This window comes from Cetorhinus maximus, chromosome 4 (genome assembly GCF_964194155.1).
Source record: "Cetorhinus maximus chromosome 4, sCetMax3.hap1.1, whole genome shotgun sequence".
In the NCBI taxonomy this organism is placed as follows: domain Eukaryota; kingdom Metazoa; phylum Chordata; class Chondrichthyes; order Lamniformes; family Cetorhinidae; genus Cetorhinus; species Cetorhinus maximus.
Genome location: NC_135882.1, coordinates 68728956 through 68753986, shown reverse-complemented (window position 1 = coordinate 68753986; position 25031 = coordinate 68728956). Strand labels below are relative to the sequence as shown.

Genomic DNA, 25031 nt, shown 5'->3' with positions numbered 1-25031 from the left:
GAAAGAAAATGAAAATACAATTAGAAATTGTTGGAGGGGAGGTGGACGTAAATAAAATTACGACAAGCCAGTGAGAATAACGAGTGGGGGCGGGGGGGGGAGGGGTGTGGGGGCGGCTAAATGAACGGAATATTGCGTCACGGTCTAATCATGGGCTAACTGGGATTAAAACCTGAAGGAGATGGGAGCGTGACAGGGGGTGGGGGAACCCCGAATGTTCAACCATTAAAAGGGGAAAGGAAAGCCTCTGGAAAACGGATAAAATGAAGAGAGTCCGAGAGAAAGGAAGAAGAATATGAAAGAGATCAGAACACAGTTTCAGGATGAAGGAAGGGAGGAGATGGACAAAAAGGGAGGCTGCTGGTTAAAAAACACACACACAAAAGAGTAAGAAAAAGGAAAAAGGGGAGAGTGAGAAAGATCAGAGCGGCAGCATTTCAGTCACCAAGTCAAGCGTTAAGGAGCGTGTACTTAAACATTTCCTAACCACTCAATTTTCATCGACCAACCACTGTATTTAGTATTCTCCCCTAGTCGGTACAAACACGCCTCACTAAGTACTTTAGAGGCAATTTCATCGATTTTCTTTAACAAATAAAAATAACGATTGTACAGCAACAGTTCGAATTTACATTGTCAGAATTTGATAGTCGCCATTTAGTGGAATTTTTTGAAGAAAAAATGGAGATCTGAAACAATAGTGTTGTGTAGTCTAACATAGACGTGGGTAAAGCAGGGATTAGTATGATCCAGCACAGCAAATATAAACCTGTTATGTGTTTCCATTTCATCACTGAACATTGTTCAAAGATGTTTCTAGTGAGCGTTTTCAGTCTTATAGAATCCGAGATGCTAAAATACAGTTTTTAAAAAATTATACCAGTGTACAAATTAAACTCTGCGATGTTTGTAAGAGGTTGCCCTTCAACTGTGAATCCTGTTACAAAAAACACACAAACGAAACAGGGTTTTGTGCATTGTTTTCCGCACACAATGCGAAATGGATAATTTATTTCTGTTTAATTCTGAAGCGTTTTAAGGGTGACAGAAAAGCAAAATCGTAAATTTAAAATATTGGAATATGAAATATTTAAGCAGGTATATTTGTTCAAAACAAGATCGTAAATACATGCTGTAATTGTGAAGTTTATGATAAATACAAGTTAATTATGCTCCCATGATCAATAGACTAAGTCAAGTATAATATGTTTATTTTTTACATGAAATAACCCTTTTTTCGTTGTGGGAAGAAATGTTTGATTGTAAATGATATGTCACATTTAAGCGCTTTGATAGATTTCCGTTTATCGAATCGATCCAACACTAGATCAATGGGATAACGGTAGTGTTTTACATAAGGTACATCTAGTCTATATTACTCGATTATAAATTATTTAACGATTTGGTTGTGTGAGAATTTAATTTGTTTTCTTTCGAGAGCTCAGAAAGTGTAAAGCATGGGTTGTGAGCTATCTAAAATGCTTAAAAGGTTTTACAGTGATAAGCAACAATATAGAGTGATATTAAATGTCGAATGATCAATGTACTAATTTATATCTGCTGTGAATTATACGCGATTAAGTGCAATCCTCGGGTTCCATGCAAAATCGCTGGAAATATAGGCGTGAATTATTTGCGTTATAAAATATGATTGCGGAATATTAAATTAAAGTCAGATATGTCCGCATTGAGAGAGGCAGCGCTCAGTCTCGAATTTATTTATCACATTTTTCTACTGGGCCTGCTGCGCTGGACACTTTGGGGATGACAACCTTTTAAATCCGTGGGTTTTTGCAAACGTTTTTAGTTCGTTTTAAATGAGTGTGTCCAAGAAAGAAGTGATCGATAAAATTCCTGAGGTAAAATATACTTTTCTCCTTCAAATTATCTGCTGTTGTTTATGTTTCTAACACAAGTTGAACAATTTGGTGGTTTGAAAATGTTACATTATATAGTATTCATTATTGCGCGTCTTGTGTGTTGAACAGTGTGAATTCTCCAGGATAGAAAGTGAAATTTCTGTTGTTAAGTGATAGGAAGCGGTGTATATATATTTCTGTGTTTATAAACAATGGGCCGAACCCGGGAGGAGATGATGGTCAGCCTGCTGTCAAAGTGATGACCTTTTAAGCCCCAGAGGGCGCCAGGCGTGTTCATCGTATACATTTCCCGTCAACAGAGAGAGAAAAAAGATCTGCCACATTGTGTACAAAATAAATCCCTAAAATCAAATTACAAAGATCTATAGAATAAAGGATTGATAGAGCTGGAGATGAAACACAGGTAATGCACGAACTACTTTTTAACTTGTTAAAATCTGTTTCTAAATCAAATCCTGAAATGACTGTATAACACTTAATTTTTTTTTACAAAACTGTTAGACGAATGCGTTCTTTTCCAACTGAATTAAAGGATTCAGTAGTGGATCGTGGGCGATAATGCAGTGAAATTTAAGAAGCGGGTTCTAGCCAGTGAAAATGGCTGAGATTTAAATGGATTTGAAAAGTAAAACATTTAATATAGAATAACCGTTGCTACACTCAGCAAAGCATTTACTGTTGCAAAAGTTTTGTTCTTGTGTGGCATTTGCCTAAAGTCTAGCAGGTTGAACCGTAACTTAGAGACTAGATAAGTTTGTTGCTGGAAGTTCAAGACGATCAATATATATTTATCGTTGAAATACAAAACCGTTTTGGCTCGGTGCAAAATTCTTAGCTTTATCCACTGAGTAGGAAACGATTATCTTATATCTTGTCTATTGCTGATCAGCAATGTATGGATTGTTACCGACTTTTAAGCATGATACTGAGTTTTTTTTTAAAAAAAGAAATAAATAGTTAACACAGCGCCTTTGGCAAATAGCCCCCGGGGGGAGGGAGGGGAGCGGTGGGGGAGTGAGGGTTATCGAGGTGTCTGGAGCACGGGTTCCTAACATTTAAGCAGTGCTGATCGGTTGGTGTGAGCGGTCAGAGTCCCACAGAGAGAGGCGATGTGACAGACAAGGGGAGAGATCAAGGCGGCGAATTGAGGGCTACTGGCGGCCACTGTACACAGGGACCCTGATAGAGACCTCAGTACACAACAGCATGGAAGAGAAAGAGGGAGGAATAGAGTGCGAGAGAAATGGACAGAGAGAAACATGTGGCACCACACTTCTACTCTATCTCACCCAGCCTTATCATATCCTCTAACCCAGCGCTGAATAAAGTGCCTTCGATTTTCCCCCAGATAAGTGGTGATCTCCTGATTTTCTCATAACGATTAACATCCTTAGTGTCTTATTCGATAGCGACTATTAAGGGTGAGGGACAGAGGAGAACAAAATAAAAGGTAGGGTTTGCCAGCTGTTAAGACCTATCTGAAACAAAATCAGCCCCCGCGACAGCCACGCGTTATTTCAGTTTAAATACAATCAGGGTTATAGACACAAACATTAAAATAGAGGGAAATTGTCATTTAGATTGCTGTTGCAAAGTCACGTCAGTAGATCAGATATCAACGCAATCAATATAGGTAGTGTTTCATTGAAAAGAAGCGATTAGTGTGAAAGCGACAAGGTTGGCTTTTTGATTTTTTTTAACCTTATTCGGTTCTTGTGTTTATTTGCCCTCGTATTTTTTTTTAGTTTTTGATCCGAATGGTCTGATTATATAAAAAGCAGCGAAACGGTGTTATTTAAGATCGCCCGGCGCGAATTCTTTTCTACACATTTTTCTCTGAGAAATTATTAGTTTTGTTTATGTGCATTCTTCAAAAAAAACAGCTCCCGTTTCAGGCGAGAAACTTGCATTTTTTGCGAGTTGATGACTTTTCGCCTTACTTCCAACTTGCAAAATGCATCTAATTGTATTTACACAGCGGTTACACAGGGGGACACAGACTTTATAACAAAAAAAAACTGACTCCGCTTATAGAGCCAGGGTCCGTCCAGTGCACGGACGTAGACCTTTGTATATGATGTGACTTTTTTTTTTGTTTCGTTTTGGTGAATCCGCTTTCTAGAGTTTGTGGGAATGAGAGAGTGAGTGTATGTGTGTGCCTGTGTGTGTGTGTGTGTGCATTAATCGCTCCAGTGCTGTAATGGTGTTTTTCTGTGTCTCGTGTTAAATCAGAGGTAGAGTGTGTGTGTGTGTGTGTGTCTTTGTCTATGTAGTGATACGGGAGCGAGGAGCTGTGTTGTTCTCTGTGTATGAGGGTATCTGTGTCCCCCCTGTCTGTGTGTGTGTGTGTGTGCCTGACCCCCCCTCTCCCTCTCCCTCTTGACTGGGTGTGTGTGTCTGAGGCGCTGCTCTGGGTCAGCTTTGGAAGCCTCTCCATTAGCGGCCACCGTGGCTTCAACTTCAAAGCGTCAAGTCCAATCTTTTGAATGTTGATCACCTCACTAATTACACCTTCCCGTCGTGCATCGGTAATGAAGACACATGCGCACTCAACTTAATCAGCCATTTTTTACAGGGCAAAATAATTAGCAGAATAAAGATATATCGGATTTTCATTTCCAGTTTCCCTTTTCCGTTTGCGGTCGCACGCCGACGAGAGTGCTTACACAGCCGGGCCCAAAGGACCGCTTCCCGTCCGACTTTCTGCTGGCCTGGGATCCTTTTTCTTTTCTTTTAAACCCAACCGGGGGGGGGGGGGCCAGTGGATGTGACAATAATTAATGTCATTATAACAAAAAATAAAGAAGAGGAGGCGGCTGCGAGGGAAACTAGTAAGTTGCACTTTATTAAGCGGTAAGCTAGTATTATCTCGGTGACACAATGAGCTGCGTTATCGATTCGCACTCTTTATCATTACTGACTTGGCTGGACTCTCTCTTTCTCTTTCTCGCAAAAAAAAACATTTTTTTTTCCCCCAAAAAAAAAGAGAATGGTCTCTAATCGCGATTGAATTAGGGTTTTTTTTTCTCGGTGTTTTTTTGGAGAGATCGGGTACCTGGTGTTTACACAAGTGCGATCGTGTGACTTTTCGGACGTGTAGATACACATCAGAGAGAGATCGAGCTGTCAGATCGCCTCGCCTCCCAGTGAAACTACTTCCAGACACAACTTGCTCATTCTTTTGGGGGTCTCGGGTGGAGGAGTTTCTCGGAGAGACACACACACACACACAGAGAGAGGGAGGGAGAGGAAAGCTGGCCACAGTGTCCGAGCGCCGCACTTTGCTGTCTTCCAGCGCTGAACTGTTCACTTTACTCCTGCCGGCTTCCCAATGAGAGGCGATTTCCAGTTACAATCCTAACAACCATCCAGTTAGCTTTTTTTTTGGAAAAAAAACAATTGCTTTGCACCAAAAAGTTGTTTTTAAAACCCAAAGGCGATCACCGATCTTTAGTGTACCCCTCACTTTACTAAAAAAAAATCATTCTCGCTTTTTTAAAAAAAACATTCTTTTCGCGAGGATCGACCCCCAACTTAAACACCATTTAGTTCGCTTGTCTTCTTTTGTTGCTGCTGGTTTTTTTTTTACCTGCCAGTGTGTGGGCCGGGCTGCTGGATGGCTGAGGGAGCAGGCAGCTCGGCCGGACTGAAAACTCATCTCTCAGCCTGGGTAGGAAGGTAGCGGCAGCAGCAGGATGTGTGTTTATTGCAGGGTGATGCTCTCAGGGTGATCAGACCTCATGGTGATGATGATGAACTTGAAGGCAGACACGCTCCCCTGGTCTCTGGATGAGCCTGTGTGTGTATGTGTGTGTGTGTCTCCTTCTGCCTCTTGCTCTGTGTGTGTGTGTGTGTGTGTGTGTCTGCTTCCATAAGCAACCGCTGCTCTTTCTGTCAAAAGCCGAGCTAAACTCTTCGTCCCCAATTTGTATCGCATATTATCCGTTCCGACTCATCCCTGTATGTCTCTCAGTGTCTTTCCTAACACGACACGGAGCTCCAGACAGCCATATCCGCGCCTCAACTCCCTTTGCCTTAATTCCGCTGTGTTCTGATTTTTGATTATTATTGAAGCTGGTATAGAGTAGCCCTGCCTTTCCGTTCGGGGCAGACTTCTGCGATTGGGACACGACAGTGACACGGGGATCGATCGTTTAAACTCAGAGCAAAGGCTGGGTATGTAACGCACTCTCTCCCCTTCATCACTCCAGCAGCAACTGTCGGCACAAACAACCAGATATCCGACACGAAGCCTAGGTTTAAAAATAGTTAGATTCAGGAAAAAAAAGGCATGGGTATGGAAACGTGGCGTGAAAACTATTAATTTCCAAGTTCTCGGAGATTTGGTTCTACAATTTTTGACGCGAAAGGACTCAATTGTCTTAAACCGTCACCATCCGAAATAAATACTTTCACTTTTTTTTCTATACTGTCTACAAAGGAAACAAAATACATACAGTGCGGCTCAGACGGGCGAGTTGATCTGCGATACAATATTTTCTGTACTTGTAAAAGGCATAGCCAATGGGTTTTGCAGTGGGTGTAAATACATAACTATATAAGCACACGTACATATGGATTATGTATATGAACACAGGGACACATATAGCGACAGAGGTATTTTGTGCGAGTCGTTTTGTTGTTTTGTTTCTCACCCCCCCCCCCCCCCCCCGCCTTCTTTCTCCAGGAGAACGACAGCCGCGTTATTTTTCAGCAATCGAACGGTACCAAATGCTAACATTTTATATTCGTTTTACACATAGATAGAGACACTTTGGTTGATACAATAACCTTTTGTTTTTGCCCTAATATTATTTAGTCAATGGCCTTAATAAAATATTTGAGGCTGTAACAATAGTTGTAAATACAGTAGGTTAACTTATTAAACGTTGTTCATTTTGGAATGATTAAGAATGAGATTTGTATAGATTATTATCATGCAGCACTCTCATTGACGTTTGCCATGTTTCATCCACAATTAAATTAGAACCTTATCCGCTCAGATTGTGCAGTTAAGCGTTTTACAAAATGGTGCAAGAAACGTGTGTTTTTATGCAACAATTTCCTCTAATTTTGTATTGATATTCTTAAAAACCTTATGTTGCAAAATGGCTAATCAAATAAGAGGGGCTGGGTGAATCAGTTCATATATTCTGTAATATTCTCTTGGCACTTTAACCATAAGCTAAAACTTACACAGTGAAATTAGATTATCCACAATAACAATATTATAGCCTGCACTGGATGGAAGCAGAACTGAGGTGGCTTTGTTGATTGCAAGGGTTTAATGTTGCATTTCAGAATCTGATGTGGTTTAGCCTCCCTTCCATTAACTGGAAAAACCCCTGAGGTTTTACAATTATTTCTTAAAGATAATACATTTAACATGGAATTGGTAGGCAGAGGAAAACTCATAAAGGCAAGAAGGAAAGCCCTTAATAACTCTTGAGATTCAGACATGTTCAGCTGTAAGATTGGTTCTGACTTCACCGAGGGTCGACAATGTGTCATTTCCATGAAGCCAAATTGCCCTCACCCTATATGATATTAATGTGCAAATCAATATTTCAGGGATTAAATTTCCCTTCTTCATTTTTTATGGTTTCTACCTCAATAAGTCTCAAGTCTATTAGAAGAGGCTTAGTGATTTAAAATCCTCCACTGCAGAACGTTTTTTTTTCCCAGCCTTTTTTTTTCCCTATCTCTTTCTTTTCCAAAGCTTGAAACATGGAAGATGTCCCAAGGAATCTGGCAGTCTCCATCAGAACATGTACTGTTGTGCATTTGACATGTGACAAGTTAAAGGCCTGGGAAAGCCAGATTCATAATGTTGGCTGTTACCTAAAATATTATGTTAATCATATGTCAATATGTACTGAATCGGTAATTATGCTTTAATTTTAATGGTGGAAGCCAAATTATTTGTTAACTACTCAAGAGAATTTTCAACTAACTTGACGATAAAATCCTGCAGAGTGGGGTATAGTTTAAAAAAAAGACTTTGACAACAATAAGATAAAAATGTTCAAAAGTTAACTACCTTGATATAAACATTTTAAATTCAAACACCAGCGGCATAATTGTTTGGCAAACAATACTTTGTTTTCTTTGATGTGATGCATTCTCCACTTGAGTATTTTTACTTAGATTTCCCACTCAAAATCCATTTTTATGTTTGCGTAAGTTATCACCAGGAATTTGCTGCTGACGTGTATGTGACGCCATCAAACTTATTAAGAGTTAGCTTATCAGTATATCTGCTAGTTGCTATTGTTTGTGTCAGATCTATAAATAGCATGAATACATTTAATGGGGCTGGGCTTTAATATTTCTATCACCAAGTGAAGATTTGGTGATGGTTTATTGACAGGTAAAAGCTTGCAACATATCCAGGCTACTGTCGTGTAACGTGACAATGCTGTCAGTTTTAAAACATCTTTCTGCATATTGAAACAGTCAGCAATTGCTGGTGTTAGGGTTAGTGAACAAATTTAACAACAAAAGTACAAAAGAATAGTTTTGTAAAGGCAAAACATAGGTTAACATGTAACTTTGGTATCAAGGTAGTTTTTAAGAAATATGTTACTCTGTTGCAATTAAAATTGTTAAAGTCTCTTGAGTCAGGACATTGTTTATCAGTCCAGAATGTTAAATGTGATAAATATAAATAAAATAACAAAACTGAAACCAAATTTGAAAATTACAAATATTTCAGATTCTAACCTAAAAACTCTTTATTTATTGTACATGATTTTGTATATGTAGTCTGTGTATGTGTGTGTGTGTCTGTGCGTGTGTGTGTGTGTGTGGTTGTGTGTAAATCTGAGAGAAGCTTTCTTCATTGCAGTTCAGGCGGTGAGTGTATACTGGTGTTGGAAAATAGTTACTGTTTCACGGAAGTAGTCTTATTCCCACTGCCATTGCCGAATGTATTAAGGCTCAAATCAGGAATCAGTGTCAATTTCAAGTGTGTGTGTGTGTCTCTCTCTCTCTCTCTCTCTCTCTCTCCCTCCCCACCCCCCTCCCCCCCTCTCTATATGAGCCACTCAATTGAAAGGAAACATGCAGCCAGGTTTTTATATCAGAATGTGGGAAAATAGTAAAAGCGAGGTTATTTTTATGATTGTGAACCATCTGGATGAAGTTCAGATGCAGCTGCACCAATTTTCGTACACTGCAGAACATTTTTTCCATTCAGTGTAAAATGTTCCTTCCTAAAAATGTGGAGCAGACTCGGTCAATTTAGTCTGCAAAAAGAAATGCATATGAGAAAGGACAAAGGCTCCTTAATCCATGCAAGCTGTCTATTTTGCCAAAAATTCCTTTCTCTTTCGCTTTGAAAAGTTATATTTATTTCACATGTGCTGCTATTGTAAATGTCTGACTTTAAATTTATTTTATTCAGATTCAATATAAAAATCTCTTAATGGGGATTTTTTCATGCTCCTCAGAAAGACAAATATTTCCATACACAGTTAATGCCAATAAAATAATTTTAAACAGATATTTTATATAATTGTGTATGAGTTTTTCAGTGATTTTGTGGGCAGATTATTTTGCATTGTACAATCCACAAGTGGAAGTGTAACTGGTTGAATCATTGTACTGTGAATAATTGGTGTGAGTTAATTATTGTGCTACATGGGCTGATAAAAGTGAAGCTGTGATTTGAAGTCAGAAACGCTGGAAGATTGGTACAGTTCACATACCCACAATACCAACAACTTTTGTGGGTGGACAGATAAGAAACTAGTAGTAGGCTTAACGTATTAAGTGTAGGGCCCTTCTGTTTGAGCCCTAAGGCTGCGCAACTCAACAATGCTTTCCTGGTTAGAACCTCTTTTAGGGTTAAAAACTTGGATGGAGTTCAAGCTAAACAGCACCCAGGGAAAGTGCATGCGAATATGTACAACTTTCATGTAATTAGCACTTAATTATATTAACATATGCAAATTGTCAATTTAGAGGCTTGTTGAGCTGGCAGAGATCAGCCGAGTACAATTGCATTATTGTTCTGGAGAAAATAATGAATTTTGAGTTGGGTAGAGGAAACACATAACTAGCTTTCTAATTTAACTCATACCATGGTAAAATTTCATTAGTCACCATGGTAACTGGGTTAATTGTGCTGACTAATGTTCAGGGCTGCGGAGTGTCTTAAAAGAAAGCCTTGTTTGCCTAATCCACCTTACAACGACACTTGTTTGTACATGTTTCCTTTGTATAGGAATTTGCATATGCAAACGAATAGTTTCTCTGTCTCATTTGTCATGGTTCTTCATTACCCATGAAGAGGACATTGTTACTTAGCTTTTACTGAGTGTCCTAAGACAGCACAGTGTCAAACAGTCCAGCTACATTCTTTCATAATTTGTTTCTGATTAATAGACCAGTTTCAGGTTCATTCTATTCAGACCTTAGCAAGGAAAGGTCAATTCTGTTGCTGAAAAGGGTTTCCGCAGTAACTAAAGCTGTTTTTCTTTGACCAATTAAATCACAGCCTAAAAGCAAGTGTAGCTTTGCATTGTGGAAATACCTTCACTAATAATCTCGGTTCCGATAACAGAATATGAAAAAAGAAGAGATTCTGCTGTTCCAGAATTAATCCTGTTTTTTGACAGAAACGTAAACTGATATAATTGCTTTTCAGTTGGAGAAATGGAGGTTTATACAAGTGTGAAAGCATCGGAAAAGGATTAGCATTTTTTTGCATAATGAAAACTACTGTTGAATGGCAGACTGAATGGTTGACTGAATGACTAAGATGAAAGGAAGATGAAAATGCAGGCTCTTCTTTTTCCCCCCAAATGCTCAGCTCACTTTAAAGATGTATTTGTCCAGGACTTGAGAAAACAAGCATAGTCTCATATTTCAGCAGCTTTATGGAATTCCCTTGGATTCTCTCCTCTTGTGAAGTAATATGTATGATAATGGTGCAGCTTGGGGCTGTTAAAAAAGGTTTGTATACAGGAGAGTTACAAGAACATGCCAGGCATGTCACAAACCAAATATTGACCACCAGTGTCAAGGATGTTCAATTATTTTCTTTAGTAACATTTTTTCCCCAATAAACGTTAGAAGCAGTATTCTATAGAAAGATAACATTGATAATTACAGTGTTATACAAACAAAATACACTGTGAAAAAAGTCACCGTTTTATTATGTTGTGTTTAGTTTTTTTTAAATGCGGTCAAAACTTTATCAGAGATAACTTTTAAAGAAAATAAGCTTTTATTGGTCAACAGCTATCAAAGTGATAAGCGAATCTTTATTTCATTATCATTCTGAAAGTGAAAATACACAGGTGTATTTTTAGTAACATAAAGTGAGATATTTTGCCCCTTTGTTTAAATAATTATTTATCCTATGTATACTTTTGAAAGGTTTCACACGGGGTTAGGTTGTAATAAGTAACAGTTTCAGGCCCCAGACGAGTGTAGACATAGACCGTCAGCTGTTGACCCCTATTGTTTGCTGCCAGTTCACAAAACTTCTTTATGCACATACTTGTCATTTGAATAAAGGTCTTGTCAGGTTAATTTTTAATGTGAAATTACTTAAGCTGTAAAAGCTTCAGGGCACTTGCAATACCATAAACTGAAATCAGAGCAACTGTATATTGGTACTTTAATTTGCGAATGACTATTTTAACAAGAAAAATGTGTTATATTCTGTTTCTGTAAAGATTGGCATATTTTATAATTGTGTTAAACACATTTAATAAACTGTCATGTGCTGTAATTGGCACATTTCCAGTCCCTGCAGAATTGAATGACAGGCAGGTTAGTAGCTGGTTACAATTTGCCCGTGTTCTCGTAGTATAGAGGAGGAATAGCTAAACGACTCTAAATTACAAAAATAATAATTGTAATGATGTTGAAATAATCCAGTGAGGCTATTGGACAGACTGTACAAACGCAGTTGTTACACAGTATGAGTGTAACCACTGTGTCAAAAAAAAAGGTGGATTGATTCACGTAGCAATTCATTCTGACAAGGTTATTAAGTTTTATTTTGAATCACAAAATAGCATTAAACAATGAAGATATCTCTTGCTTATGTTAGATGCTTTTCTTTTTTCAAATTACATCATATCTAAAATTTTAACGTGTACAATCCACATGCTTTGGCATTACTCTGGTTAAAGTATAGGAGGAGATTGGATGCACTAAGTTTTTCACTTTTCCTTTAATTACATTTTGCTGGCATGCAAAGCAGTTCAGTGTATTTTACTACACTGACAGGAATAGAATTCATCTTTGATGAAACTTGAAATGTACAGCTAATACTGATATGTAGTCAGCTTCTATAGGGAAGATTCCTAAATCCTATCCATTAAATTGTAACCTTGAGAGACCAGGACCATCCAATCCTATGCTGTATTTTCCTGTAGAAGGAACTACAGAAATCATATTTGCAAATACTCAGGTTTTGTTTAAAGAGAAATCTGATTTATTTTTTGTTTTAGCAGAGATAACCATTCAAAGCCATTCACAGCATTTAGCCACAACATAATCAAGGATAAAAAAGGACAATAAAACTGTTGAATGAAAAAGAAGAATAGATTCTTTGAAATAGCGATAAAGATATGAATTAGTTGGATTTAACATCATACTAATGTAGGGATGAATAAACAAAGCAGACAACATCACAAAACCATAAAGTATTTGTTGTTTCTTTAATTATGTATTTGGCAGGGAGTATGTGACTCTTTGGACTATATATAACTGTTGTATAACGTACCATATTGAAACTAGCCTGCTACCAGCCTGTCATGGAACTGAGAGTGATCTTTGTAGATAAGCTTTTTCCTTAATTGAAATGCACATATTTTTAAACATTTTTGCTAAAATGCTGGAAATGAATTGCTATCCTAATGCCATCTTCTGTTGCATAAGACTCGAATTGTATCCATGATTAAGCATACAATGGGACATCGATAATTATAGGAATTATGTGTTTTTCAAATATTTAATCAACTTTCTTTAAGAAGCAAGCTACTGCCAGACCTCCTAAAGTATAGATGCATTCTAGTTAGAAATGCCTCCTCGGGTGGCATGCAGTATATGCCTTTTAATGAGAATAAGCTTTTATGGGAGCATTTACTTAGCGCCAATTCATTATTTGCTTAATAGAAACAACTTAAAGTTTGAGACAGATGATGCAATGTTGTTATTAAGAAATTTTCATCTGAGATCCAGAAATGCCTGCACCTTCTCGGAAACAATAGGGATTAGCTGTGTGCATGCCGGCATATATGATCTGTTTAATGTAAAAGGGAAAATGATGGGTGAAAGCAAATGCAGGGAAAAAACAATATGTCTTACAGATACTTTTGGGCAAAGCAATTCTCTCCTGTAAAATCAAAAATACTGTCACAGATCAGACATTGTATATATGGTATATATAAAATGTGTGCATATTTTTCACAGATCATAGAAAGCTTTAGGAGGTTGTGTGAGATTATAAAAATTAACTTATACTATATAGTGCTTTACCTACAGCTTTTAAATAATAGTGTGAAATGATTTGATGAGATATTACAGCTACATGTTACATAGAATTTGCAGTGCAGAAAAAGGTTATTCAGCCCAACTGGTATATGTTGGTATGAAAACACAAAGTGCTGGGAAGACTCAGCAGGTCTGACAGCATCTGTGGAGAGAGAAACAGAGTTAACGTCTTGAGTCCAATATGACTCTTCTTTGGAACTCTGAAGAGGTAATAGTCCATGCTGGTACTTTTTCTCTGCAGAAGCCTCCTCATATCTAATCAAGTCTTCCCACATTCCTTTTTTACTTCTCCAGGTATGCAGCAAGCCTTTGCTTAAATGTGTCAGTGCTATTTACTTCAACTACTCCATGTGGCAATAAGTTCCATATTCTCACCGCTCTGTATAAAGAAACTCCTCCTAAATTCTTTATTTGACCTGTTAGCGACTTGTTTTATTAATTATGTCAATTCAATAATCATTTCCCAATTTATATATCTTAATATTAATATTGCTTGGGCATACCAAAATACGGTTTAAAAAGCATTAACAAAGAACTGCTTAAGTAACAAAGGTCTTAACATGACTGTCGCTGTGGCTGACTGAACCTCTAAAGTTTAAAAGGGATTTAAAGTGAATAAAATTTTCTGTATTGTTCTTTGTGACAGTTGTAGATTTTACATGGAGGCAGCTTCTTTAGACAGATGAGCATGAGCTGCAGGTTTTCAATTTGTACACCCTCTGCATGAAAAGATGCCAGCAATTATCTGACACAGTATAAAGGGCGCACATTTAGTTAGCATAGACATGTAGGTTTTTAAGTTGTATGAAAATAGGGTAGAGATGTCCCTTTGCTGAAATGAAGCAACTTGCAAAGCTGGAACCTTTAAAGCTCTGCCAAGTGTTGTTGGTCATACAGGTCTGTGTAAGTGCTTGCTGTCAACAGGCAAATCACAGGGAGCACTTTCTCTGGCTCACCTCCGATTTATTCATGAACTATGCTTAACACACCAGTCTACTTTCTCCTTGGCCCAATAAGAGGGGACAGGTGCCAATAAGAACGTCACCTGAAGAGTTGCTTTCAGAGTCCCAAGAAATGGAAAGCACTTCAGAGAGGAGGAAGGTGACTCCATCCCTGAAAGTTTGTCCTGTAGCAAATCCTGTTGAGACCTTCATTCAAAAATGAATTAATTAGGCCAAAATGAAAGTAGATTTCTTTCACTTTTACATTAAGATTTAAATAAATGAAGTAATGTGTAGTGGGTTTTAATTAAAAGGAGTAGTTGGGTCCAATCTGTATCTTGCAAGTAGTATTGCTTTGTCATTTAATTGGCATTTGTTATGTAAATAGATGCCAATAACATCAAAGTTGTGTTGGTCTAAGAAATGTGCGCAGTATTCAGGAAAATTTACAGTAATACTAGTACAGTGTAATCTGCCACTGATTACCCACCCCCACCACACTCCCCGCCCCTGCCCCCAAAAATAGCGAAAAGAATAGACAACAGCCAGATATCTGGCACAGTGTTTGCAATGGGGCAGAGGTTGAGTACAGTTACTGAAATCCCTTGAGAAGCACTTACTAAGTAGCCTTCTCATATCCTGTCTGATCTACAAAGCAAGAGTCTAAACAGCTATTCCATGTATGTGCAAACATTATTAGCCAATGAAGGAATTTTTAAAAAAAGCAACACCATGATCACCTTGGAAAATGTTGGGATGAGATCTATTGAGATGGAATCTATTTTCACATGAGGAAAATGCACTGATGGAAGCTAATGATTTAGTTATGCATAAAGTAGTCCTTTTGCACAATCTGATCACAGCCATGAGATCGTTTGTCATAGATGAAGTGAAAATGTCAGAACCAATGAGCCTGTGAGTGCCAAAGGGGGCAAAAGGGCATTAGGAGACACTTTGGTGCAGTGCTTTGGACACAGCACGAATGGAACTGTAGGGAAATGTAGGGTTAGCAAACTTATTGTGTGCCTCCTCTAGATGGTAGAAATTGATAAAATGTGATATAAAGAATATAGATGGGGCTGTGACATCAGACTTTAGTGAAACCTTAACAGTGCAAATAAATTAAATATAAACAAAGTATTTTAAGGCAGTTGAGCATACACTGTGCACTTGTAGAGGTAAGAACCAGACTTCATTTCTCTTTGAATTTTGCAATGGCTTATAAAGAGATAATTTGTGTAAAGAATAGTTGTCGTCATAGCTTCAGTGGTCTAATGACTGCTTAGTTTACTAAAATGGGGAAACAATAAGTACCTGGTGCATTTAGCAGAAATAACAGGTTCTGAGTGAAAGATTCTATGAAATGTTTAAAAAGCGCTTGTATATATATTTTGTCAGTATTGCGAGTTATTGTTCCTTTTATTAAACAGCTGAAATAGTTCACTTTGATTAAAAATGTAAAAATAAATACTGTCTTATCTATCTGTCTGTTTTGAGCACAAGTTCATAATCAAAGCATTACAAATGCATTTTTAAATTGTTAGCATTAAAATAAGATCAACTTGATTGGCCTTTTTTCCCTGCTGATTTTCCTGGGGGGAGGGGGAGGGGGAAGAGACACTGGGCAGTGTTTCAGGAAACTTCAAATTCAAGTTCAAATAGCATCAGTCCCATTTCTCTTAAATATTCAGACTTGCAGAAGAATTCTCAGTTAAACCTGACTTCAGAGGTTCTTATGCTTCTTTATGGAGAGGTTTGTCTAACATTCGTTTTCTAATTTGTGGAAATGATCTAAGCATAATAAAAATTATTGATAATCTCAAGTTATGTTTTTCCGCCCTAAAATGCTTCACGACTCGCATTTTATTTTCCTGGTTATTCCTATGTAAAATATTTACTAAAATAAGTCAATCATAAAACAGCAGCTTTTGAGTCTTTGCTGCACAATTAATATTCCATTTCATTATATTATCGCTTTGTTAATTACTGCCAGCTATTGTCTGTTTGCACTAAATCCTGAAACGTAATCAACATCTTGCTTTAGGTAGTGTCTTGTGGTAAACTTTAATTAACTCTTATTACATTGAAAGAAGTCTTCAGCTGCTGTACTAACTAATCATTTACCTTCATTATAGTCTGACAGCTCGACTTGTTAATGGCTCTAATAGAACCAGCGCTCACTGAATAAACTTGCAGAGTTTACTCCATTCACGTTACTTCGTGCAGAATTACGCTGCTGCTAAAATAATCAGCTGGAGCTAGTCAATTATGTCACCCTGTTTATCTTGACTGACATGTGTTACTTTTGTAAATAGAATTACCTTCCTAATCTTACCCTCCAGCAAATTATTAGTAAAAGAAACGAAAAAGGTTTAGAAATAATGGGTTATGACACTTTATATCAATAAAACATAACTTTAATGAAATCACTAATAGCATTTTATTATGGAATACTATAGTGAAGCGGTCGAGTTATAACTGGTTCCATTCTATTAGCTATGCATACAATGTGGGTATAGTTTGCAATTTACTATTGTTGTTCCTATTGTTGTCCATTTCTACAAGGGTCTATCGGAAGGCAGTACTTTTTCGGTTATTGTGTATCTCAGCTGACCAGTCAAGACCGTGTCGGTTAGTGTGAAGTTACAATATCGGGCTTTCACTTCTGTTGGACATCGTGTTCCTTAAAGAGACAGCTATGCTGAACTATTTTATTAAATGTAAAAAAAGAAAACCCTACAATAGCAGTTAGCCGTTTTTGTAGTGTCTATTGCAGCATTTTTATTTAAGGTTTTGATTGCATTATACATTTTGGAAGATCTGAGAGTGATGCATCAGGATGGTACAACAAAAGAAAATGAGCCCCCATCAAACGCTTGTTTGAAAAGATGGAAAAGGATCATCTACAGATAAATAATGGATTGACAATAATAAAACAAAGTCACCCTTCAGTGTGACCAGTGGAGGTTCGATTGCCGTGGAGTTTTTCCTTCGTCACTTCAGGAAATCCATGGGACTCTGCCAATCTTTCATCCAGAGTTATGGCGAGAGGCCAGGGCAGACCCAAACTGAGACTCAAGTGACCAGGTTTAGCCAACGAGTTGCTGAGGCGTAAAGAAATAGATGAGGAAGATCTTGGTGCTCGGTCTGGGTGGAGTTAGCTGGCGCGGCAGTCGAAGCTACATAATAAGGCCTTGGGTTAGAGCTCAGCAGCAAATCAGCCGGGGTTCCTGTTTCTAACTGAGTTTCAGTCTCCCTCGCTGGAATTGGCATATGTGGATATTGAACGAGGGTAGTATCGGGTTCAACTGTGCAATTCCATGTGCGCAAACAGCATGCTGATGCTTACAGCAAGACTTGCAGAAATAACAGCAATTTGGGGTGGGGGAAGTACCAAAGAGTGACTGGAATCATATCCTCTGAAGGGGGGGAGGGGCCATAGCTTAAGGGATGGGGAGAAAATCAGTGACAAAATAAGGTAGCCCCTGGAAAGGATGAAAACCAGATGAAGTCAGTAAATTATTTGTACAAATCGTTTAGTCATTCAAAACATTTTTGAAAAAAAGTTTTATTTCTTTTTGAAGCGTAAGTATGGTACGCTGTTGAACAGTAAGTGTTAACATTTACTGTTTCAGTTTTCAAAACTATACACCGTCCATTCAATTCAGACTGCAGTGTGTGCTGCATTGTATTTTTACTGGCCTAAAACCAAGGTGCAATTTATAAAGACGATTTTACAGTATTTGTAATGCTGTGATTATATTTTTAAAATGTCTCGTGGTCATTTTCACCTGGCCCTTTTAAATTTAGGAATGATGAGTATCTTTTTAGAAGATTACTCTAAAGTTACAATTGCAGGCAGAAATCTTTCTTCTGAATAATAGACTGACTTGTCTGGTTATTAAACCTGTTCAGGTCTAACATTCCTGTTATACTTATCTTTTTTTAACTAGATCTGAGGCTAAAACATTGCTAATAGCTTTGGAATGCTCACTGGGATACCTGGCCTGTGATTACATTTTATGAAGATAATTACAGTAGAACTAGCCTTGAAGCAGGATCTGCTGCAGAACAACTTTTGAACTAGGTGGCAACACGAAGAGCCCTCACTGCACAGAAATGACCTGATAATTATATCAGAATCTGTTATGAACATAAATAACTGAGTGAAAATGTCAAAACCTGTAGCAACTGGAAAACTTGCAGAAATTAGAAGCAGGAGTACAGCAGTTTTCATCAATTATTGCTCACATTATCGTACAAAGCCATTCAAATGGCTTCTATACATTTATGAAGGGTTGAGGTAAAATTCCAGGTTCTGAGTAATGAACCTTAAATAAACATTGCATAATAATTGTTTATTCATAGTCCAGATTAATGCACTGGATCTTTGCTGCTGACTTGTAAAGACAGCAAGTATTTGGAGATAGGCTGTATATGTGAAGCTGGACTGTTAACTTTGCATTGAATCCTGATCAGGAGCATTTTTTTTATGGAAAAAAAAATGATGTTATCAACAGACAGGCGCTTGTAAAATCAGCTGCAATTTACATAACCTTTGAGTACTTTCATATTGTATATACTTTGCATTATAATACAAGATGTGATTGACTTGTAGATTAATATTTATTTAGCACAGGGAAATCAAAGGGATTAAGCAGTCATCATTTAAAATCTAATCCTTCTTTGCATGGACGAAACAAAGGGAGGGTGATTAATGTACATGAGGCTTATAGGGGCACAATGAAATTATTTTGTTTCATCTATAACCACTTCTGATTAAAACAATAGTAGTGCAGTTCCAATTGTAAAGCAGACTTGCATTGGTGTTGCCTCAATTTTCATATGGACCCTTGATTTTTGATTCCTACATGTCAGATCTTTAACTTGCTTGAATACCAACTTTATTGCACTCTCTGCTTCATGCAAAGCATCATGTTCTGATGTTTCAATGCTACAAGCTTCTTTGAGTAACATTAACACAAATGTTCAATGCAGTCAGAGCATTTAATAGTACAAGCTGAGGAAGGTAAAAATGGAACAAGAAAATAATATATTAAATATGTTTTTAAACTGTTGGACTGATCACATTATTGCACATTCAAAATCTATATCTTTGTGCAGACTGAGAGATTACTCCAAAATTGCAGATTACTTCAAAATTACTTCATCATTAGATTGCAAAAGAGTGACTGCCAACTTAAATTGCTGAATACACACATTGGAACTTTGTTGAGGAAATATTGGACCATAAGAACTAAGAGCAGGAGTAGGCCATACAGCCCCTCAAGCCTGCTCTGCCATTTAATAATATCATGGCTGATCCTTGACCTCAACTCCATTTTCCCAACTGACCCCTATATCCTTTGATTCCTTTAGAGTCCAAAAATCTATCAATCTCAGCCTTGAATCTACTCAATGATTGAGCACCCACAGCCTTTAGGCTAGAGAATTCTAAAGACTCACAACACCTGAGTGAAGAAATTTCTCCTCATCTCTGTCGTGAGGCTACCCCCCTTAATTCTAGACGCTCCAGCCAGTGGAACAGCCTTGCTGTGAAGTTAATGTGAGTGCCAGAAGAATTAGAACTGTGCAGTTTGCTCTATTTTGCTACAAGTAATACATTGATTGTGTTTGCTATAAGAATGAAAGGTGCTGTGCTATGGCCTATCAGATTATTGGCCTATCAGATACTGAGCTTCACATACAAGGGGGAGCATCAGTAAGGATGCAAGTAAGGTTATATAGCAGGAGGTATGTAATGGCAAAGTTTGTTGCATTGAGGCTTGACTTATCTTTACAAAAGGGGGTGAGAGAACTTTGTTCATCGGGGCTAAGCTCACAGCATTCAAAAAATGTCATTATAATGCATACTTATGTGACTTTTTAAAAATAGCTTTGTGGAGAAATGTGGTACTTAGTTCACATTTATGTTTTTTACAATATGACACCAACAATGAAGTGTCAGCCGTTTAATGTTGTTTCTCATGTGCAAAAAAAAGCTGCAATTATGCTTAGAATGAAATCCAGAGAAACTGTCATGCTAAGGTTGTATATGTCACATGTTTGATAACTTATCAGGCAACCAGATGTTTTTAAGCACTAGTGTCAGCATGCATGAACAAGATTAAAAATAAAGACAAACTTTGGCTGCTCAGGTAGCACAATGCACACAAATATTTCTTTATTTATCTATTTATTTATGATTATTTATCTTTGAAACTTTCAAGCCAATTCCTATTTAATTTCTTCACCTCTTACAGGACAGATGTATATTTTGTTTCAGTCTTCTATTCAAACTTAATTACCTTCTCCGCCTTTGTAGTGACTTAGATGGAAAGTTTTTGCCGAGTCAAAAGAGGTCGTCACACATTCTTTTGCAGTTCTCTTCATTAATTCATCCTTGCAGGAGCACTTTATATCATGCTGGGAAGGTAGAAGGGTGTAATAGAAGAGCCCTGAAACATCAGCAGGAAGCTCTAAGCTGGTTAATGCAGTATAATTGTCTGGACATAGACTGGCCTTTGTTTGTGCGGTTCACTTCGAATCAGCTGTAATTAACTCCAGAGTGTTTCCAGATTGCCAGCAAAAAAAATTACAGCTTTTCTGTTTTAAATTGGAGAGGTCACAAAGACATTAGCTATGCAGATTGGTTTACTTTGATTTGTCCCTTTCTTATAAGTGAAGGGTTGTGTAGTTTCTAAAAACTGTTTTCAGTTATTGTAATTTTACATAAATTTGGGGGTTTAATGCCCAAAAATCATCTTAAAATGTTTTTTTTTCGCCAAGCAAATAAATTTTAAGCCCAGTATTAGTCAAAAGTAAAACAGTTAACAATTACATTTTGATTTGTCAGTAACACAACAAGCTTGTTACAATATAATTTTATTTATATAAGTGTGCAACAGGGCTATATCACCAACAATCAATATCACATAGAGGGTAACGAAGAAGTACATGTGGCTGTGAGTTTCTTCTGAATAACTTTAAATGTTCTGAAAGATGGCCAATAGACTGAGAAGATAAAGGAAAATTTGCTCAGCCAAAGATTAGTTCATAATTGTTGGCCTAAGCCACATTATTTTAGCTAGGAAACCTGAAGTAATCTTACATAATTATTGCCTTTTTGTGTAAAATATAGTACCTGCATTTAAAGCTTAAAAAGGACAAGTGCAGTAAAAAGAATGTTTAATTTTACACAATCCATGGCTAGCAAAGCATCTACCACACCCTGCTACTACATACCACAGCTTCTAATCATGGATTCTGGAAAAAAAGCTAAAGGAAGTATAGCACAACATAGGTTGCAAATGTATTTAATAATATTACACAATGTGCAAAAAACTCAAGATTCAAGGCAAAAGCTCCTTGCATTACATTTTTTCTTTTTAGATTGGAATAAAATAGTACTAAATCTAAATGTGGACTTCGAAAGTAAAGGGGCACTTGGTGCTTGTTTAATCCTGCTTTGATGGATTTTTCATCAGTCGTTTGTATGTGGCAACAAATAAACAAGTATAATTACACTTGTGAAGGTCTGTTCAATCCTTTGTCAGGATTAGATATATGTGCAGTTTTCGCACTGATCCTCTCCTTTGTCTTTGCCTAACTCAGTATGACATATTGATAGAGGATTTGGTGTGGAGAAAAAGGCCACTGTAGAGACAGTGATGACCTTTAGAAAACTTGATATAATTCTGGTATAATTGTATTTGTTTTTACGAGAGTTATGTAAGTTCTAACTTTGCGTGGGTTGAACTGGTGTTTTATGTGGACAGCTTTTAACCTGCCTCTAACACTGCAAATAAAGAATTGAAGTCGAATAAGGGAACTAAACAGCAGATGGAAAAACAAAAGAGCCAAGAACCCTATTGGTCTTTTTTCCCAGCACTTAACAGTGTGGCAAACCTAGCATTCCTCTGCCATTATTCGCTCCTCTTGATCAGATCACGTTCTTTTTAATCACTTCTCAAACACTGTCTCACTGGAGCGGAGAAGAAGGCTGGGACAATCTCAATTAAAAAACAGAGGTATAATTGGCATTTGTGATTCTAGTTCTTTGTTCCAATGGGAACTGAACATTCATTCAGTGCAGAGGCATTGCCCTATTGTTTAACATGTACACTTTTTGTCAGTTAATCTTAGTGTAGGAGTATTGATTATTTTGCTTCGTAGTCATTCAACCTGTATTTGCTGAAGGAGGAAAAGAGAAGTTAGCAATTCAATCATATATAAAAGTCAGTTGTTTGTATTTAAAATGATAATTTTATACAAACAAAACAATAAACAGAATAGACATGTACTAAGAGCAAATTGTTCCATTGATTCAGGATCAAAGCTCAACATAAAATAGTTTGCCAAAAAAAACAAATTTATCTAAATTATTGGGAAATATGTTGTGGAAATTTGCAAAACACCAAAGCATGCTTGTTAAAGCTTTTAGATGTTAAAGATTTCTTAGGTAGTGTCTGAAGAATAACTGAGGGCTTTGATTTGGTTTGTCTGCAGAAACCATCTATGTCCAAACAGCAGGTATCAGGATCAGCGTTCAGATGTATATAGCATATTTTATAATTTATCAGTTTATAATGATTCACTGTGTATTGCCCAGAAGGATGGAGATATTCCCCACAGAGTCATTTAGTGCTTGAAGTGTTGAGAAATGCCGCATTACAAATCACAATCTGCTGCATTTTGTCTTGCTTCATCATTGTACATTTCCCTCTTCTATAATTGTCTTAATTGAATTGTTTTATCTTTGTCCTTATATAATGCTTTTAATATATACTGCTCTGCATCTTTCTGGAGCTATAGATAGAACCATTCACAAAGTGGTGAAGATATGTCATTTATCAATGTCTGCTTTTTCAGATGATGAAATGAAATGGGAGTCCTCGACATAGTACTACATGTTTCATGCTTATTTCTGATGTAAATTATTCAGTGTTGGCGGATATTGGTGTATGTACACTATGTGCTAACAAGAGTAGATAGTCAAGTCTGGTCCTGTCTGCTCAACAAATGAAAAGTATCGTAAGGCTGCTTTGTGCTGGAAATGGCAAGAGAATACACCACAGAGCTCGTTTTGTATTTGTCCACAGTTACTGAATGTGGATTAAAATTGGACCTGTTATAGTTGTGAACTCAGAGTGCTCAGGGTATTCAAATCTGCCTGCTGTGTTCTGTTGCCACTTCTTATGACTGTTAGGAGTACAAAAACTATAACCTAATTTCCGATGCAAATATTGTTGGTGTTAAATTGTCAAATGCAGAGGTAAATGTGCCTGTGTGAACTAATTAGAAAATTATTAGTTTTTCATGGTCTTTGTGTTGAGGTTCATTTCAGAGATGCTTTTTTTACGCTGCATGCAAGCCATGAGCATAATTAACCTGGAGCTCATCAATGATTAAAATTACACGCTAAGCTTTATGATATTCAATTCAGAGGCAATTAGACTGTCATTTTAGCCCATCTCAGACAGCAAAACTAATTTTAATTCATTTTCAATCTGTGTAAATCTTCTGATGTCTCTTAAACTGATCATTTCCCTCTTTGACTTAGCTGAAGAGATTAGATTTGATTAGAGAAAAAAATTTAAGCAGCTATTCTTCAATACTTAATAGCAGAGTGCATCCCCCAAGCCTTATTTAGTCAGAAGTTGTTTCAAATTAATCCCCTAAATTGCTGCATACTAAGGAATTATGCATACAACACAGAATGATCTCTGCTCTTCAAGTGTTCAGTAGCAGCAGAGTATTTTTTATTCACAGTTATGTAGTGTGAAATTATGTTGTCTTATTGACACTGCACACGTGGCAATTTTCTTAATTTTGAGAATTGTACTATACAGGCCCCTGAAGGTGTACAGTGAGCTGTCTTTTCTCTTGCTCAAAGCCTTTGTTATGCATTGAAAGTGAGCACTGAAGTGGCTGACCACCCTGCTGTTGTGTATAGTGCCATCATTCTGTAAACTGGGAGATCTGCAAGGACTAGAGACACGCAGGATCTATGCAAGTCATTAATACAGTAGTTGCAGTCCAGTGAGCAATGAGACGAAGGATAGCAGAGTTTTCACCTTAACTTTCCTCCTGTGCTGCACCCTGCTGTGAAATAGTGATATGGCCTTTACAAACTACATTTGTGTTTCCACTAAAGGGAATATATGGGCTGTGGTGCCTGCCTTGAGAAATGATTGAAGGATTTTCATCATCGGGGCTTTCATATGATTTGTTAAAGATAGGAGAGAAGTTGATTGAGGTAGTAGCTGAGAGATGGGCAACACACCAGGACTGACAACATCAAAATTGTATTTGAAATGGTGTTCATTACGTTTTGCAGTGAAAAAATTTGACTGAGTCTAATTTTCCCCGAGGATGGTAGGACTGGATGCACTAAATATTAATTTCTGTTTCTATGCCTATTGAAGTAGCCGAAGCGTGAGGAAGAATCCTGATTGGTGCTTAATCAGGGCTTGTTAGATACCTGCTGAGGGCTCTCTCAGAAGGAAGATTTGAAGTAAGCTGATTTACTTGGTCAGATGAGAAGCAAAGACGAGCTCAATCTTTTTTTTTGTTGGCACTCTATTAATTTGCTTACTTTTCTCTCATGCTATTGGATTTATCTGACAAAATATGTCAGGAGTGAAAAAAAAAGCCAGCAGCAAACTTTATAATCTGAAGGCCTTTTGAAAAGATT

The 25031-nt window shown here is 37.3% G+C and overlaps 1 protein-coding gene and 1 long non-coding RNA gene across 3 annotated transcripts in view; one reads left to right on the top strand and one right to left on the bottom strand.

Moving 5' to 3' along the window:
• The first annotated feature begins 978 nt into the window (after positions 1-978).
• Positions 979-25031, top strand: part of zfhx4 (zinc finger homeobox 4) — a 249213-nt gene continuing 225160 nt past the window's right edge. For both annotated transcript variants that reach the window (XM_078540278.1, XM_078540279.1), the window contains exon 1: positions 979-4711. The gene's annotated coding sequence lies outside the window, so the exon portion shown is untranslated. The remainder of the gene's footprint in view (positions 4712-25031) is intronic.
• On the bottom strand, positions 4707-8020 carry LOC144679675 (uncharacterized). Its single transcript, XR_013576402.1, has 2 exons — positions 7921-8020; positions 4707-6133 (listed from the first exon to the last, which is right to left on the bottom strand). It is a non-coding gene; the product is annotated as an uncharacterized LOC144679675 (long non-coding RNA).